Below are 20,141 nucleotides of genomic sequence, written 5' to 3'. Positions count from 1 at the left end.
CTGTGCTCCTTGCAGGCATCGAGCTAAAAATCAAAAACTATTATTTCATTGTCCCTTAAAAACAAGTTCTGTTACAAAATTCAACTGCCTAAAAGACCACAGGCTTAAATAAAATTTTAAACACCACACCGCTACAATCTCAAAAGCATTCAGGATGTCTACGTACCTGAGCACAATTTACGCTTTTTTCAAAGGACCAAATATTTTGGATGAAAAAGCGTAATCCTCCACTAATTTTAAACTGCACTCGCCGAAGGGTAGTACAGAACTACCCATGCTCTGGCAGAACGCCTCATTTTATGCTATTATTTATGTACGTAAACTAAAAACTATGTAGCAACATGTTGGAGTTTGAATAAGTTCGAGCTCATGCAAGCAATTTTTTAACGACGGAGAAGGTTGTTGGCATATTTTGCGGATAAACAGCTGACAAGTGGCTGAGGTAAAAATTTTGAAGAAGAGTGAATTCTGATGGATATTGAAAAAAAGTTCTTTGTGAGTAAAAATGTATGGAAATTATTGCATGTATTGTAGATTCGGTTAGAGATGATTTATGGATTCTCTTGCTTTGAAATTTCTAAGTCGATAATCGGCTATTTGGCTAAAACTATTCTGATCCAAAAAGTTGGGTTTGTTGTGAGAAAACGTTTCGATGGATAGTAAAAACGCTCCCAGAATGGCTATAATTTTGTGATTCAATTTTTCTCTCACAATTTTCAAGCGAAAACATATAAGAGAGTACAAAGTTGGATTTCATAATTGAAAATTTATTTTACGGCGTATTTAAGCCACCGTAAACTAAGCAAAAGGAAGCTGGTTAAGCGCGGTTGTTATTGTTGGGTTTCTATGACCGCATATGATCTACGATAAGATAGAGAGCTTCTGGGATGGCACTTCCCAAGCTTGATGTTTCTTGTACGGACATTTTCATACTGAAACAGGATCGGCTTTTTATATGATACCATAACTCCTAATCATATCCATTTATTTATATTCGTAACTAGATTTTCTTTTGATAAAAATCCAACTAATTAGAAAAAAAAAATTGGCAATGGAAAAGGCGATTAACGCAGTCCACGAAGACCAAACGCTTGTGCAGAAATTGCAAACCCACTAATGGACTTTAGCCAATTTTGTACGGTGAAAAATATGTCTTTAGAAGCAAAACTAAGAAGGCAGTCCCTAAGCTTGACACAAATTCCAGCCGATCTTTACATAGCACAGCTAAAAAGACATCCGACATTGAGAAAGTGCATATTGATGCAATGTCGGTATAAATTCTATAATTTTTATGTTGGTGTTGGTTGATTTTTTCGACAGGGTGGTAAATTGATTTATTTCGAAACGAATTTCCGCCATCCCTTGCCAGGCTTGGTTTTCAGACAAACCGGTTTCGGCTTTCTGCCATCTTCAGTGTCATTTTTTGTTCTGTCTGCCAGTCGCAGATACAGTAATAAATAATACTTAGAACCATCCTCATCAGGATAAAAAGGCCAACAGCGTGTGACGGATACTACGGAACAAATCAAGAAAACCTACTGGATAAACAAGGAGTGTATAAACTAACTTGCAAATGCCAGCATAGTTATGTAGGTCAAACAGGACGTAAAAGAAAAACAAGATTCCGCGAACATATAAAAGAATATAACAAAAAGACAGAGAAACCGAACGCAGCACCAGAGTCAGTCCACTCCACTCCACTTTGGCGACTCGACTCCATCTGGGTACCAAACCTGCCTATGGGGCCATTAGCGAATTTCATTAGGACCTTTACATTACCCGTAATATTTTCGATTTTCAGGTCGGAGGTATTTAGGATCTTCCGTGCCGCTGTTGGGTGTACGAAAGGTAGGTATTTCAACCAAGGCGCTGAGTGCATCAGCGGGGCGGATCATGATAGCTCCTGTTATGCCAATGCAAAGCATTCTGCGCAATTTACTCAATTCACTGCTTACGGTTTTTTTTGTTGCCTTAGACCATCATCCCAAGGAAGCATAGGTTAATATTGTCTTTACGACGGTGTTGAATGGCCAATAGGTTACTTTGGGAGTAAGGCCCCCTTGTTTTACGTTCATCATCTTGTTGATAACAGTGTCCAAATGTGAATTCCAGTTGAGTGTTTTATCAAGAGTCGCCCCCAGATATTTAGCTTCACTGGATAATATTATTTCTGTGCCGCCCAAAATAAGTTTAGTCATAGATAAATGGTACAACAATAGTTTTTATACGATTAATAGTTAGTCCTTTATCATCACGATATTTTACCGTTTTTGTGTGATGCGTAAGGCTTGTTGCGTGACAGTTTCGTCACGTAGCCCTTATCCAGATCATCTGCAAAGCCTTGACTGTTCAGTATGAAAAGGAGTTTCTCCATAACCATAGTCCGCAACAGGGGAGAGAGTAGGCACCCTTGAGAGCATCCCCTTGTGGCTGTTATCGATTCTCTCGTGCCTCTTAATTCCATACTGATATTTTGTATTCTTAACATTGACAACAGCCTAGCTTAACAGGGCATCCATCATTTATTGACTTGTATGACGTGTTATCAAAAACCCCGGAAATATCAATGAAGGGGCAAATAGCTACATTTTTGGACTTTAGAAATTTCTCAATAGATGTGTAAACTCGCCTTATTTTTTTGGAAAAAAGTTGCCACCTGTTGAACAATTAAATTCAAATTATTTAATAAGTAATGCCAATATATCTGCCCGGTTCGTTCGATTTCCCATTATGAGGTGTCAAATTAAAAGGCTTAGACTACAGATCGGCTGCAACATCTTAATTTTCGGAAAAGAGTTGCCACACTATAAAAATTATATTCAAATTATTTGAAAAAATAAGTCACTTATTACAAAGTGGGTATAAATCGAATCGTTTTGAAAATTTTTGTTTCCTAACTGAATTTTACTAAGGTTGCCACCTGTTTAAAAAATCATGTTAGGTAAGAGAATCTATATACAGTATTGGACATATCTATAGCACCCCCCTTTCAAAGCGATATTGTTTGCCACTTATGTTTAGTTATTTGTTTTTAAGAATTTTCAATTAAAATACAGTTCATTCTCTAACAAAACCCATATAAACCCATGCTTTAAACTTTTTAAAAGACCGCAAAAAAGCGCAACAAACTTTCCCTTAAATTTCAAACTTTTTTCTCAGAAGCTCTAGAATTTTTTTGAGTACACAGTTTTATAGCGCATTCAATTTTAGTCCAATAATGTGCAAGTTTCAAGTCGCTAAAGATTACCGTTGATTTTTTAGAATTTTATTTGTCTCATTTGCTTCCATATAACGACTAAACACAATTTATTTTTATATGGCAGAAACCCGCAACATCCTCGGCGACAAAAATTCTAAAACATCAACGGTAATTTTTAGCCACTTGAAACTTGTACATTATTAGACTAAAATTGAATGGGCTATAAAACTGTGTATTCAAAAAAATTCTACCGCTTCTGAGAAAAAAGTTTGAAATTTGGGTGAAAATTTGTTGCACTTTTTTGCGGTCTTTTAAGAAGTTTTAAACTTGAGTTTATGTGAGCTTTGTGAGAGAGTGAACTGTATTTTAATTGAAAAACAAAAAAATAAATAAATAAACATGAGTGGCAAACAATATGACTTTGAAATGGGGGTGCTATTGTATTGGCCAATACTGTATATAACACAAAAAGGGCGTCAAACCAATAGCCTTGGACTGTAGACGTAAAATAGTTTTTACTTTTTTGAAAAGAGTTGCCACCTTCTAAAAAGTTATATTCAAATTATCAAAAACAAAAAACTAAATCAATTATTACAAACTGGGTATCAATCGAAATGGTTTGAATAGCTTTGTTTCTTAATTGAACTATAGGAGGGTTGCCACCTTTTTAAAAGATCATATTAAGTAAGAGAAATATGTATTACCATATGGGTGCTAAACGAAAGGAGTCTCAGAAAAAAGTTTGAGAATATTGGGAAGAGGGTTGCCACCTACTATAAATGTCAAATTTAGATTACTTATACGCAAGTTATACGGAATATAAAAATGTGTATGTCAAACGAAGGAGTAATAAGAAATCTTTAGTTTGAACTCTTTTGAGGTGTCTGCAGAGGGTCGCCACCTGTTTAAAAAATTTAATTAAAAATATTTTATAAGTTAAATGAATTATTTAAATATGGGTATCAATCAAAGGGGGTTTGCAAATTTTTTTTATTTCTGAACTGTATTTAGCGGGGTTGCCACATGTTTGAAAATTAAAATTCCACTTAATTCATCAGTTAATTAAAATATGTGTCGCAGAGTCCGGTGAAGGAGAGTTAACAATGATTAAGCTTGAAAGTACTTCTGAAGAGGGCTGCCACCTGTTTGAAAGGTCCAACTCAATTAACAAATTCAGAAAGTATATGAAATATAAAAATACCACAGTCAAACGAAAGAATGTTAAGAAATCTTTAGTTTGAATACTTCGAATGTTTCAAGAGAGTTGCCACGTGTCTAAAAAGTTACTTTCAAATTATTCAGTAAGTTGGATGAATCATTAAAAGATGGGCATAAATCGAAATGGGTTTGAAAGGGATTTATTCCTGACCTTTATTTTGGGTGGGTTGCCATTTGTACGAAAAATCAAATTCGAATTAGTTCATCAGTTTATTGAAATACATGTGTATCACAATGTCAGACGAAAGAGATTCAAGAAGATTTTAGTTTGAGAATACTTTTGAAAAGGAATTTCAAAAATGAGAGGTCAAATTAAAGACCTTGACCTGTAGATGTGCGATAAGAGTTTACTTTTTTAATTAAGAACTTTTTTCATCGATATAGGGTGATTTGAAATGCGATGAAAATAAAACCATGCATTATGCGAGACTGCTCTTCACTTAGAAGCGGCTGCACGGTTTTGATGAAATATGACACTCGGATCTCTTATAACTCTGACTAATATTTGGAATATTTTTTAAGTTTTTGAAATTCAATTTTGGGCGTTTTAACGCCATGCGGATATGTGATTATTCCGGCTTACCTATTTTAGATAAAAACCCAACCTTAACTTCAGACCATCAGCTGGGAATGTAACCCAGCAAGAGCGAAGCTCTGTGGGGTTTAGAGAGGATGGGAGCGATGTATCTAAGTAGTTCCATGTTGAAGGAGACACGGATTGATGCCATTCGGTCCTGGCGATTTTTATAGGCTAAAAGTTGATAAAGCCCATTACACCAGCTATACAGTGAAGAGCTTTGTGGCAAGGCTTTGTTCTCTTCCACAGGTGGGTATTGGAGCATCCAATTCGGGTCGACAGTAGCCTATCGAACAGCCCGAATATAGCTGAAAGTACTCAGTGTGAGAGACCATCAAACAGTCTCAGTTGCAAAGAAGCTAATTTGGCGCAAATGTGCAATATTTGGGCAGTAAAGAAACTTGGCTTAAAAATCTTTGAACATTTTTGTGAAACTTAAAATCGATTAAGTAAATAACTTTAAATTCAAGCACATGTGCGCATCTACTTTAAGGGCATTGTAAATATGTTTTCCTTACATAAGTAAATACATGCACATGTATGTATGTACCTACACGTCATATGCATCGCAGACAACTGAGTTCAACACAAAGTGTAAAGGAAATCAAAATAAGGCATTTGATTGAAATTATAATTCATTGGCTTAGAATTTAATTACGTAAAATGCCACAAAGGAGCAAAATAGCCTCAAGTACAATTAGTGTTTGTCTTGTGAATAAACCATATTGAATATTGTATGAGTTACAAGGTACAAACATACATATGCATTGAGTAACATGCATGTACAGATGTACAAGTGAATATGTATTAATACAAGGAAATGTGCATACATATGTACATACATACATACATTTGTAGGATTAAATTGAAATTGTTATGCTGTGTGGTGAAGTGAAAATCCTTGCCATGCACAAAAACATACGAAGTAAGAAAGTTAGCTTGCTTGAGGAAAAATGACAAAATTAATTCACTTAAAATTTCATTGGCTATCAGCATGTCATGTCAACAAGTGAATAAATACAGAAATCTACAGGCACATATATATGTGTAAAAGTTTATATATAAGTTAGGGTGGTTCTTAAAAATATCAACATCTATATATTGTATGGTGTAGCCTGTTATTTTTTGTCTATATAAAAAATCAAGACACATACGAAAATTTCAAAAATTAGAATCTGATAAACTTGACACATTCCTATTTGCTGAAGTTTTTTTCGGAGTAAGTGTAGCAATTTCTAAATTTTTCTAAGCTACTGCTTTACAAATAATTATGTTGAATTCTTTCGACAATTTTCAAAATAAGAGTTCAATGAGTACTTTAATGGAAATACAATTAAAATTTTGTAAAATTTTCGTGATTTAGAAGAAAATTAAAATTTTTCTTTTTAAATCCTAGTAGCGACTCTTAAAATTATTTTTGGTTAGGGGTAAGTTGATGTGGCAGTCGGTCCAATGGCCTACTCACTAAGACCTTCCAGATCCGTTGTGATAACACTGTGAACACTGGAACCTCAGAGGCTATTCTGCATAGAACCATTTTGAAGCTCTTATAAAGCGTAGCGTTGGCTTTATTTCTACAACGGATAATTCCGTAAGAGAGCAAAGAGGTGCCTACCTATAAGCCCGGGCATGCACTTGACCAAAGCTGGGCAGCTTCAGAAGTAGAGCTCCTCAGTTTCTATCTCTTCCTCATCCCTGCATCTTCTGCAATATTCATAGGAGATTATTCCTAGTCGCGAAGCATGCCCACCAAATAGCCAATGACCAGTTGCACAAGCCATAACCATCACAATGTACTCTCTTGAGAGTCTGAGCAGTTCTTAAATTTTTTCTTATCAATTTGTAGCCTAGTTATAGTAGTAGTACCCTCGTATAATCATGACCTATTGGCCTCTTGAATAACGTTCTTTCTAGTCCTTAATTTGCAGGTTGCCATAATGAAATATCGGTACTTTTCCTGGCTAGCTCATCGGCTCTGAAATTTCCTTCAACATCTCTATATCCTGGGACCCATATGAGGCTGACCTTGAAGACGGTGCTGATATCATTTAGAGCTAACAGGCATTCTTGTGCAACCTTTGATCGTTCCATTACCGCGTTCATTGATTTAATGGCCGCCTAGCTATCCGAGAAGATATTAATGGTAGCCGTCTTTTCGGCATCTGTATTTAGGTACAGAATCACCTCTTTTATTGCTAGAACTTCTGCGCGAAAAACGCTGCAGTGATCCGGAATTCGGACTGATAATTCCAGTCCTAACTCTAGCGCATTGATTGGGGTTGTCTCCTTATCACCCGAGATGCATCAAAATGCTGTCAGATTTTGGGTAACTTGTCTTTTGAGTTCATGGCCACCATACGAGTATTTCATACCATAAGTAGTATAGGCCTAACTACATAAGTGTAAAGCCAGCACGCAGCGGGAGAGAACCCCTTAGTGAGGAGTGCCTCTGCAGACCCCTTTGCTTAATGCAGTATTGCCTTTCTCGTAAATTTTGAAGGAATTCGTAGGGTGTTTGTTCGGAGCGGGCTGCCTCAACGAATTCGCCTGGTATTCTTAGCGTTGTGCCGTACAATAGTTCCGCTGGTGACGATTTTAGATCGGGCTTGTACGCTGTCCTCAAACCAAGAAGTACTAGTGGTAAATTGTCGGTCCATGTATCTTTTCCGGCTGCTAAAATTGACGCTTTTAGTGTCCTATGCCACCGCTCTATTATCCCGTTCGATTGCGGGTGGTAAGGCGTTGTTCTTACGTGTTTGGTGCCGAGTATTTTGAACAGCTCCTTTAGCAAGTACGACTCAAATTGGCGCCCTTGATCGGTCGTGATGTATTGCGGACAGCCATATCGTGATATCCACGTCGCTACCAAGGTTTTTGCCACCGTTTCTGCTGATATGTCCGGAATTGGAGTCGCTTCTGGCCAACGCGTAAAGCGGTCGATTAGCGTTAAACAATAACGTTGCCCATTGTGAGGAGGTAAAGGGCCGATGATGTCGACGTTGATGTGATCGAAGCGTCGATTGGGCGGTGTGTACTGTTGGACTGGCGACTTATTATGGCGGATTACCTTCGATCTCTGACATTGGAGGCAGCGTCGTGCGAAGAGCGCAGCGTCTTTTCGAATATTCGGCCAGATAAAGCTATCGGAAACCAATTTGACGGTGGTTTTGGAACCTGGGTGTGCCATGTTGTGAACGTTGCTTAAAACTTGTGTCCGGAACTGCTTGGGGATGAACGGGCGCACCTTTTTAGATGAAACATCGCACCATATTTCGCTTGGCTCGTCTGGAATCTTAAGAAGCTTGAACTTTAGTGAGGTTGTATTACCTACCATTAATTCCTTTAGTTCGGCGTCGTTTTTCTGCGCTCTCGCTATTTCGCTGAAGTCTATCGGGGGCGTAATTTCGTTTACTCTGGATAGCAAGTCTGCCGTGTGGTTGTTTGCTCCCTGTATATATCGGAGGTCTGTTGTATACTGGCTAATAAAGTCCAAATGTCGACGTTGACGCGGTGTCGCCTTTTCGCTATTTTGCTGGTAAGCGAATATAAGCGGCTTGTGGTCGGTCATTATGAAAAATGTTCGGCCTTCCAGCATATATCTAAAATGCTTGACAGCTTTGTATATAGCAAGGAGCTCCCTGTCATAGGTGCTATACCTCTGCTCCGTTGCGGTCAGTTTTTTGGAGAAGTAGCCAAGGGGCTGTGCGTCTTTTTTTACCAGCTGATTCAACACGGCTCTAACTTAATGTGGTTGAAGGCGCCTTCTTTGTCTACAAAAGCCACCAAAGCATGATGAGATTTTGACCACCAACTCGACAAGCGAGTGTAAGGCGGTTTCCGTACATTTGCCTTTCGTGTAGGCGCGCTGCCTCCTAGTTGGCATCACGCCCCGTAATTGTTCATTCACTTTCCATTCTTTATAGATTTTGATGGGAAACGACGTGAGACTACAGCGTCCGAAGTCTTTGGGGTTAATGTGGGAGGATCATAGCCCAAGTTAAGAGGGCTTCTTAAAATGACTTCGATAAACGGAAAGATAATAACCCATGAATACTGCAATTCTTCCAGGTAAATACCGTCAAGTCCCGGTGATTTATATTGGCCAAAATATTCAATAGCCCATTCGACTTTCGCATTTCTAATCATTCGATTACCTAGATCAGTTTGCCTCACATCATTAGCGGAGTCATTATGCCCCACCGGCTTGTTTCCTGGGAAGTGTGTATCTAGGAGAAGACCTTATGATTCCTTGCGGGACGTAATCCATGTGTTCCCTTGCCCCTTAAGATAGTCCATTTTACAAGACGGCTTTGCACAAATTCTTCTTATTCTGGCCGCTTCTGTTGTTTCCTCTATTCCCTTGCTATAATTTTTCCAGGATACACTTTTTGCAGTGATAACTGTTTTTTGTATCTTTTCAAGTCAGCCTTGTAGGCTTCCCAGTCTTCGAACGTTCTCGTGGCTTTAGTCCTACAGAACAGTGGACTGTGTTATTTTGCCTTCGCTTTGTGGCGAACAACTAGACATCGGGCTACTAAAGAACTATTTATCCCATAAGCATTTTGGGGTCGCGGGGACGTATCTTTGGCAGTAAAATTCTTAGTATATCGCTGTAAACTCCCCAGTCGGTCTTAAGATCTATTTCGTATTCAATGTAGCGATGATCAGAGTAATACTTTGCTTTCGAGACTCTCCATCTCATGACGTGGTTGGCCAACAGATCAGAATTGAGAGTTAAATCCAAAATTTCCTATCTGCTATTTGTTGTAAAGCTCGGCTTTGAGCATAAATTCATAAGTAAAGACTCACCTCTCTCATTAGTGTCCGTGCTTCCCCAAGACATGTTGTGGGCGCTCGCGTCACAGGAGACAACCAGTTGTTTCTTCTTAGTGGCTGCCTCCTTCGCTGATTTCTGATCTTAGCTGGACACCATTCTGACATCATACAGAACCTAAAATGTACTGCCCATTTCCAGCTGGCAATCTCGTGGACTGTTTAGCCAGAGTACTATGGGCAATTTGACCCTATTTTTTAGCCAAAATTCTAAAAGTTTAGTCTGTAAGGTAAGACAAAAAAAAACCGTATTTCAAGCAAGTCAAGAAATTGACTTTTACCACAAAATATCCTCTAATTTCCCATAGTGCAAAGATTTTGCGCCGACTTTAAAATTATTTTAAAATTTGGAAATTTTTGTGGATGTCTTTATTTTGTGCAAAATTTAGATACTGATATTTTTAAGGACCATCCTAATGTATATATCTATGTATGTGCACGAATGTGATGCAGATTAGACTAAGCTGAAAATGTTTAAACGAATGTATATATGTATGTACGTATGTACGTATGTATATTTAGTTACATATGCACAGGAATTTATGCAGATGGATAAGGGCATACTTACATGTGAGCATGTACATATATTTACACCAGCAGAGTGTTGATTTTTGAACAATGCCAACATTTAAATACCCAACATGGCATAGCTTTGCACATAGTAAAAACATACATAAATATTGCATACTTCCGTGTATGAATTTGCATGCCAAAGATTGTCTGCACGCTAGATATTGCATTTTTTCCTGAATATTTGCTATATTTTCATTGTTGTTATTGTTTTGTGCTTTTATTAGCCTTCCATTATTGGACAGTGACTGCTTGATTTCGGATTTTTTTGTACTTGCCATTATATGTACATATGTATTTTACATACACATAAAAAATATCTGTCTCCTGGAAGGCAGTCAAAATGCCAGAGCTGCTTATTTTATTAGCCTGTAACGTGTGTGTGAGGCAAAGCGCCCAATAGTATGCCGCACACTGGGTCAAGCAAGAGTTCGCAAGAAAAAGAAATTGTAAAATTTCGTAAATGTCTGAAATTCGTAAATATTTTTTGAATTCTAGTTATAGCAAATATTGTAGATTTACATTTGTATGTATAAATGCCGTTAAATAGATATGTTTTCCATATTTATTTGCAAGCATAACTTGCTGCTAGAAAGTTTGCACTAGCATTTCTGTGTCAGTGTACACTCGGTCAATACGTGCTAAGAATATTGTTTATTTTTAAAGTACAAATATGTTCTTTGTTCTATTTACAGACATACATTTTTATTTGAGTTTTCATTTCATCAATATCCGGCAATGACAAACTTTGCATAGCATATTTTTATGCGCAATATGCACATTGAGAAAATTGATCAATATTTACTTGGAGTCATTTGAGCATTTAAAAATTTGCATAAACGAGTGAACGATGGCAAATATGTAATAAAAACGAATTGAGAAAATTTATTGACCGACATTTTTTAAATTTAATTCATCAGTTCAATTCTATTGAAATGGCATTGCTGGGTGGTTGAGTCATTTAGAGGCTGGGGTGTTGTTAATTTTAATAGTTTATTTATTTGATTTTTTAAATAAAAGTGGCAAAATTTTGAATGCTAAATTTAGCTTAAAAATTTTCAAGAAATAACATGAGCGCCACTTAAAAATTTCTTCAAAGGAAAATATCGGGACAATTTTTTACACATATGTAGATATATTTGTATGCTACATTATTTTTAAGGAAGGCATAGAATATTAAAATTATGTATTTATTAAAGAAATTTGTAGAGTAGTGTTATTAGTTAATGAAGTAGAATTTGTTCACATTGGTACTTCAAATTAAGTAGGTACACTCTGAATTAAATGAACTTTTTAGCGGTGTTTTCACTTTGTTTTACCTCAAGAAAAGTTAAGTAAAATTTTGGTTCCTTAAAATTTTTGTTAATAAAAATTTTATTTTATACTTTATTTATTTTATATAGCAAGTTATTAAATGTAGAAGATCAAATTGTGCAAACAAATTTTTGCATGGCCTTGACTCCTTTTTAAATTTTTTTAAATTTTTGTCCAAAAATTTTAACGACAATTGTTTGATAAAAATTGCTAAATATTTTTTGCCCGGCGTTGCCACCTTTTAGAAATTTTTTATTTTATTTTTTTCCAAAAATTTTAACAACAGTTGTTTGATGAAAATTATTATAAATTTAAAAAAAAATTTATTATTTTCTAACTGCGACAGGTGCTAAGTGCAAAAATTTGTAAATTTGCTAAAAAAACTCCTTGTTTTTAATAGCGTAGCATTTTTTTTTTGCGAAACATTTTGGTTCAATCAATTTTTTTTTATAAGAATACTTACTTTGATTTTATTATTATTTAAGCTTTAATTTCAATAAATTTCTATCAAAACTACGTTCAATATTTGCTAGCTTTACCCATAATTTCAGATGCGTACTTCAATTAAGTAACAAACCGTTGGAAAAATAAATCGAAATTGCCTTTGCACTTAATATTCATATCTCACACTTGCTGCCAGGTACTCGATTACGATTCGCCAATAACGCTACAGCATTGGAAACACCAACGACAATGAGCTCTTTGATACTCGTAAAACATAAAATCAAGTACCTGCTGAAGTGCCAATATACAGTAAGGCTAAACTGCAATTACGAGGAAGTGCTTGAAAGCTATGGTATTATACACCTACACTTAACAGCAGTGGAAATGGCAGCAAATATGGCAAAAGTGTTTTTATGGTATTGCTTGCTTTGTTTTACAATATTTTTATTTTTTTCTCACAGACCAACCGGTAAATGTTTACAAATACTGTTTTATGATACTTACAGTGCCGTTTCTGTGCTGCCACTGCTGTTACTTTTGTAAATACATACTAGTGATTGTATATGGGGCGTTCCATACCAAAATGGACGGGGTTCACACCATGATAAAAAAATAAGAAGGTAGAACGGCTGACAGGAATTTTTCAAATTATTGACGGTTGCAAGCAAATTTAAGGTTAAAATTTTACACACAAACTCACACACACATTCTCATTTTTAATCTCAAACAACAACAACTTTGAACAATTCCTTTTTTTACTATCAATTTTATATGATTTTAAAATGTTGGCAAACTTCAAAAAAAAAAATCATGTTTTTATCATGGTTCACACTTCACGTGTTTGATTTGTTTCAAATTTTTAGAGTTGCCACGGAAAAAATAAAAAAAAAAATAACACATAACCACACCAAAATTCTCAATGAAAAGAAAAATTATTTTTTTTTTTTTTAATTTTTCACATACAAATTTTTTGATAGCAAAATAAGTTTTTGGAAATATGCCATCTCAAGAAAAATTAAAAAAAATATCAACGGTAGCTCTGAGTATTGCGCAATATTTAAGTATAGTATTATGGGGTGTACTCTACAATAATTTGAGTTATGAATTTTTGGGTTGATTTCTAATATTTTTTACGCTGACGGCTTTTTGCACCTTTTTCTTATGGAAGAAAATGAGCAAAACCGTTTTCGAAGAAAATCAAAAAAAATAAAAATTAACGCCGGTTTTGCAATCGGTTAAAACTTGCACTTTATTATACTAAATTTAATGAGCTACAAAACTGCATACCCAATAAAATTTTAATTTTTCTTTTCATAGAGAATTTTGATGTGTGTAGGTGTGATTTTTTTCAAATTTTTTCCTTGCCCGTTCGCGAGATATTTGGAAAACTATTAAATCGATTTGTATTTGTACTGTAAAATTTTTAAATGGTGACAGGTAATAAGGTCAATGGAAATAAGGTCAATTGACTTTATTTCCCACCCTGGCGCGAAATAAAGTCAATTGACATTATTACCTTTTCAAAAGCGAAATAAAGTCAACAAAAATTTGGAAATAAAGTCATTGACGCTATTTCCTCATTCAAATGGAAATAGCGTCAACAATGCTTAAAGTATGTCGATTCATAGAAAAAAATGTTGTTCTTACAATAAACATTGCCCCGTAAGTGTTGTTTTTTAATAGATGAAAAAGGCTTTTGCCAAATCCTCAGTGTTGTGATAATTCACACACAATCATAAACTACCACCAATTGATTCTATTAAAAAAAATTTTAAATTACGAATACGTAAAAACACGATGCGAAAAACTAAACGCCTGCGCACAGCTGGAATATGAGAAATATCTGAAGAAAGAGTANGTAACATTAATATCACTGATGACAGTTAAAGCTTAGGTGGATTTTTATATCAGAATCTCATCTTTGTGAAAAGTGTGCAGATAGGGGGTATTATTGAATATAAACCCTCGATGTTTAAAATATATAAAAATTTTATTTCAACGTATACAAAAAATAAATCTACCTGCGTTACAGCACGTCGGGAGACGGTGAAGGCGGGGCCGGGGGGGCCGCGGCGTAGCGTGACGTGGTGTGCGCGCCGGTCGCGCTGGGTACGCGGGGCGCGAGCGCGAGCGCGACGCGCGCGGTGTAGCGCGCTGACGCGGGCCGCCGCGAAGCTAAGCAAATTTAATGTTTGAAAGAGAAATAATGTCAATTGATTTTATTTCGTTTTTAAAAAGGTAAAGGGTGGGAAATAAAGTCAATTGACCTCATTTCCGTTGATCTTATTACCTGTCACCTTTTAAATATGTATTAATCAAGCTCAAATTTCATATTTATTTATTTTTATGTTTATGCATCAAACGTAAAAATTTGAAAAAAAAAAATCAAACACGAGAAGTGTGAACCCCGTCCGTTTTGGTATGGAACGCCCCATATATTGGTATGTTGGTATGTGTATGAATGTGTGTGCGTGTGTGTGTGCGTGTTTACCAATTGCACATATTTTCGATTCAGCTTACAACACATATCGCTGTCGATGCCATTTCGATGATAACCAACAGTGAAAAAGTGCTGATGAAAGACTGCTGCAGCGCAGCCAGCAGCAATAGCAACAACTCGTCGCTGACTTTGGCTTGTTTGTTGAGGAAAAGTGGCTGGCAATAGGAGTCGTCAACACGTTGGCCGGATGGCAGGTTAGAGCTGTAAACTTTCAGCTGCGAAAAGGAAGCAATGCTCCGGTCTCAACTAGATGAATGTGGCTAGAGTGGCGTCGAAGAACACATGTATTCTGCGTACATAAGCGTTTGTGGAGTGGCAAACACACGCACACACTCGCACGCATATACAAGAATTGAAGTATTTCTCTATGCTTGAAAAGTTCTAGTCTGGCTGCAAAGTTGATCTCCTGCAAAAAATAAAATCCAACAAGGAAGTCACACATGCCACACATTCTTTGTATTTTCTTGTGCAAGCACTCATTCCCATCACCATGTTTAGTTTACGTAAAAAGTACGTATGCGTGCGTATGTGTGTTAGTGTCTGTTGCGACAGACAGATTTTTGTTCATATTTCAATGTCTTGGCATGTACGGAGAAACGTGATCGACTTATCGACGACTTGTGTAATTTTTGTGCCTCTCATTCCATGTTTTTACCCTGCATATTATTCTCTGTGGCTGCTTGTTTGCGCCTTGCTTTCAAGCTTGCTCTTCATTTTACGGTTTCTTCATGCAAGTTCACGCACTGATTTTTATTTGTATTTATATTTGCAATTGAAAAAGTGAACATCAAGCGTTTGCTGACAACTTGCCATACAAAATGGTTAAAAGGATAAAAACATACATCTGTATATAGATATACACACATATGTACACAGTGTAGGCACTTATAGCATACAATGTACCACATTAGACTGCCTCCCACGTATGTACATAAAAGCAGCAATCTTTTGGCGCTGGAGTTTTATTGACGCACTTCGTTAATCAGCTCAATCACACATTGACTTTGGATGCGTGTGGGTGTGAGTGTGTCTGTGTTTGCTTGGCTTGTGCGCCTTAAATGCTGTTTCCTTTTTATTGGTGGATAATGGAATTTATCCCCCTGTTTTCTCGTTAGTTAAACATTCTTTGTAATTTTATCTATAAAGTGTTTTCGATTATATTTATATTTGGGGGGAAGGGGCCGTCTCCGGACCATTTTTTTTACCCATTTAAATTTTAAGTTAAAGTAATTTTCCAATCGTGGTACGAGTGATGCAGTAAAAAGTTGAAGCATTAAGATACCGTGGGAAGAAGAAGACAAATCAGTAGGAATAGTAGTAGTAGGGTCTTGCGTTTTTGCCAGTTTGAGAGAGACACGAGAGTATGTGTGTATGAGCAAATCTCACTAGTTTTTCAATTTTTCATCAAAATCGAGGTGAAGTTTGCTCTACCAGGATTTGACTTGGAAAGCCATCTCATATTCTCCAACCGCATCAGTTGTAATATTTTAAATTTTTCCTAGCTTCACGCTCCTACCGCTCATTTTTATCACAATTCGTGATTGGTGTGCGCTTTCAGTTGGCGGACTCCTAATTTGTGTTTCATAACCCTCATCGTTTAAAATCGCACAGGCGGTTACAGCGTCAAGGAAGATCCTCATCATATAAATAAAAAAACATAAATCAATTAATTGCATCTGTGCAGATATCTCCGCCATCAGATATCCAGTAATGGCCGAAAAAAAACAAGAGTGCTTCTCTTAGGGCTGCCAACTTATCTATTTTATTCATTTCTTTGAACATACGTCAGTTATATATGTAATTCACGGTTGGTCGCGCTGTTTTTACACACCCGGGCTGTTCGGTGAGAGCTTCTAATTCAGGGCCAAATCAAGGGTGCTTAGTTTGAAGCTATCGATGCTATGTCTAACGCACTATGATCAGTATGTATGTCCTCTTACTCCCCGGTCTTAAAAAGCTTTTCGCCTTCAAGACAGATTCTGTGCCCTGAGTCTATATTTAGATCAAAAAATTTGCTGTTACCATGTGTGAGGAAATGCTTCATGTCTCGTAGAACTTATTGCTTAGCGAAGTCACTCCTATGAAAGCCTGTTTCTTGCATGTCAAAGTTCCAGGAGGCGGCTGAATTATTTGGCTCCAACTTATCTACGGTATTTTTGTGTTCCTTTATGCAACTTCGTTTATCGAGCGAATGCCAACCGGACGCGAAAGAAGCGCAGGATTTGGAGAATAGCAAATAAAATGGTTTCTGGTAAGGGATACGCCCCAGGCAGAATAATCTCTCCGCTTCTGGGGAACATAGCAGTAGACAGCCTCCTTCAAAAACTTTAAGACGTTGGTGAGAAGATAATTGCATACGCCGACGGTATTGCAATAGCTATCTCGGGAAAACCCCTCTCAATCTTGACTGAGCTAATTCAAAAATCTCTTAGCAAACTACCGCGAGGACTGGGAACAAATCCAAAAGACGGACCTAGTGATCTTCACAAGGAAGCTCAAGGTAACCGGCCTGCATGCTATAACCGTAGAGGAAAAAGCTCTCGTTGTAAAAGAGGAGACCAAATATCTCGGATCCATACTAGATAGGAAACTAAACTGGGGACTCGATATTGCAGATAAAGTGCGCAAAGAAACAGTAGCACCATGGTTCAAAGGCTTGCGTCTATCTAAGGCACTGTGTGCTCTACTGAACTTTCTTCCGGTGGACCTAAATGGCAAACAGGTCGCAAGCATTGCGGAAATTCTTATGAACAGTCTAAATAAGTAGCTATACACCACTCATGATCATGACAGGATGGAGTCTCCAGGTCTTCCCGGATTGGTAGACTATGCACTTCCCAAGCCTGCCCCAACTATAGCCTTTACAACCGTCCTACCCTCAAGGGTAGAGTGGAAACGATAAGCTCTAAGGAGTGGCGAGTCTATCCATGTATACACAAATGGCGCAAAGCTCGAGGGAAGGATTGGTGGGGGTGTATACTTCCGGTTCACTTTTACTATTTTTTAGGCCAAATTGATGGCAATAGACGGGGCCACAAAACTGGTAAAGTGTGATATGATATCCCAAGGTGATATCTACATCTTCACTGACAGCCGGGCGGCAATAAAGTCTCTTAAAAAGCAGTCGCCAACCTCCATGGTAGCCATGAAATGCCGCATATCTCTTAACGAGATGGCTGAGTCTTTTCGCCCAAAGGAGTTATTGATTCCGGTGTACTGCGACATTAGGTGGATGAATTGGCGCGACTTGGAACCAATATCCTTATTGAGGATATAAATGATGAAATAGGAATACTCTTACAAACTTGCAAGCTACTTATTTCCGAGAATAACAGTTTGTTGGTATGTGTTATAACAGAACACTGCCTAATTGGCAAGCGTGCCTATCGACTAGGCATACCATCACATGACTTTTGTAGAAGTTGTCAAGATGAAGAGGAGGTGGAAACGATTCCGCACCTGTTATGCCAGTGCCGTGCTGCTATCCAGACGAAAACTCTCCACCCTAGGTAGACAATTCTTCGTTCTAGGTTTTAGGACCGATGGGAAGTTGCTGACCCCACATACGGCATCACAATAGGCTTTGTGCCTCGCTTGTAGATAGTGTAGATAGTGATAGATCTCTTCTAACCGTATAAATGAAAACGGATTATTGTGGGTCGTCTATGGTCATCTTCGTCTCCTTCTCTCGCAACAACAAAACCAAAACACGTGGAAAAGGTTTATATCATTTCTTGATCAATAAGTAACCGAAAGCAACAGAGTCGTCAATGGAAGCATTTAGAATTTTTTTTAATTCGGAGTCAAAATCCACTGCTTTTTGCTTTTTTAAAGTGAGCCTGAACACCTCTCTTAAGACTGCCTGGTCTGTGTTTGAACGTCATAGCTAGAAAAGTAGTTCGTTTCCTCGTATCGGTGCCGAATCACCTTCTCCAGCATCGTAACTTTTTTTCCTCATTCTTTCATTCACTAAGAATCGGACACCACAACCTTGGGTAATGTCGTTTCTGCACCCTCGAAAAGGCATGGACTGGAAACTGTAGTTGATGTAGAGACTCGACGATGTTGTGAACCGCTTCTTACATTGGAAGCAGACATAAGTCCTTCAAGTAATTAGTCATTTACGCTCAACCAAGGCGCAATGCGCGTAGAAGACATCAACCATTTGCGCACCTCTTTGACTAACTACTACATCTATGCTTAAAGGAACCGCTTTCCTTTTGCGGTCTCTTAACTTCTTGCTCTTGCAGTTTTTAACCCTTTATCCTTTCGAAATTTTTCACCAGCATATGCTGCCAAAGTTTCAACGCCAAAGCTGCTTCACTCCCACTCCTCCTTCCAATGCCAACCACCCTCGCCGCTTTTACTTTGCAACTTTTGTTTATCGAATAAAAAGCAATTTATTAAATATCAATGCAAAACATTTCGACGGCTGCTTGACACAAATATTTTCACAGCAACTTTGCTCCATGATGTGCGTTTTAGTGTCTATGTGTGCATCTGTAAGTGTGTGTGTGTGAGTGCGTGTGACATTTCATTAAAAAGTATGTGGCAGCAAACTTTTCCAGCGCACAACAAATTCCGCCAAGTGCAATGGGTGTGAAAAATATTCTTGCCATGCCATGTGATTTCTTCGGAAGTTGTGCGTCATTATTTGCGCTCTTCTTATTTCACTTAACTTTTTTGTTTTTTTTTTTTTGTTTTTTAGTTGAGCATTCACGTGTGTTTGTGTGTGCGTGTGTGTAATAGTATATTTGTAATTTTGTTACTTTCTTCTGCATTTTTTTGGCCCGTAATCTTGCATAAAAATTGATGGCTTCACAACAAAGTTATGCTGCTGCAACACATGCTGGCTTATGGTATCACTTATGCGGACAATTTGGTGGCTAAGTTGGGGTTTGGTTTTTTTTTCTATTTTATTTTTATTTTTGTCATCTCACTTTTAGTTATTTTTGTCCGCCACATTTGCCACTACTTTATTGCTTATAGCTTGTTTTTGTAGTCGCACATTTTTCACACTCACTCACACATTTCACATTTATGGCATTCTTTCTTGCCACATTGGCTAAAGTGTCATCCAGGGCGTATGTGGAATTTGTCATTAAGTGTCAGCGGGTCGCCTGCCCGCATGGAAAGACATAACTTTTGTTCGACTAATGTTCTTCTTGAGCGTTATTAATATGAGTTGTACGCATACGACAGCGGTATGAGTGCCGCAGGCTGTGTATGTGTTGTTTGAGAGAAAAGGCAAAAATGTATGCGGGCTATTTTGGGGCAGGGTTATGACTTGAAGTGTGGATAGTCTGAATTAGCCAGCAAGTTTGTGTATCAAAAAAACAAAAAAAAAAGCTCACTTTTCCCAGACAAAACTATCAACTTAATTTCTCATTGTGTGTTGTCGAATATGTAAATGTCCAGCATTCGTTTCGCCTGACAAATTTGAGAAATATTTTGTGCCTAAAATGCTTAGCATTTTTTTTCCTTGA

The 20,141-nt window shown here is 37.4% G+C and overlaps 1 protein-coding gene across 1 annotated transcript in view; it reads left to right on the top strand.

The window, feature by feature from the left end:
• Window positions 1–20,141, top strand: part of DIP-epsilon (Dpr-interacting protein epsilon) — a 289,178-nt gene that overhangs the window by 171,595 nt on the left and 97,442 nt on the right. The gene's annotated exons all lie outside the window — the stretch shown is intronic.

This window comes from Rhagoletis zephyria, unplaced genomic scaffold (assembly GCF_001687245.7).
Source record: "Rhagoletis zephyria isolate East Lansing unplaced genomic scaffold, Rhagoletis_zephyria_1.1 Rzeph_scaffold_00041, whole genome shotgun sequence".
NCBI lineage: Eukaryota > Metazoa > Arthropoda > Insecta > Diptera > Tephritidae > Rhagoletis > Rhagoletis zephyria.
The sequence above is the reverse complement of the archived record's forward strand: the minus strand, read 5'-3'. Positions and strand labels throughout refer to the sequence as shown.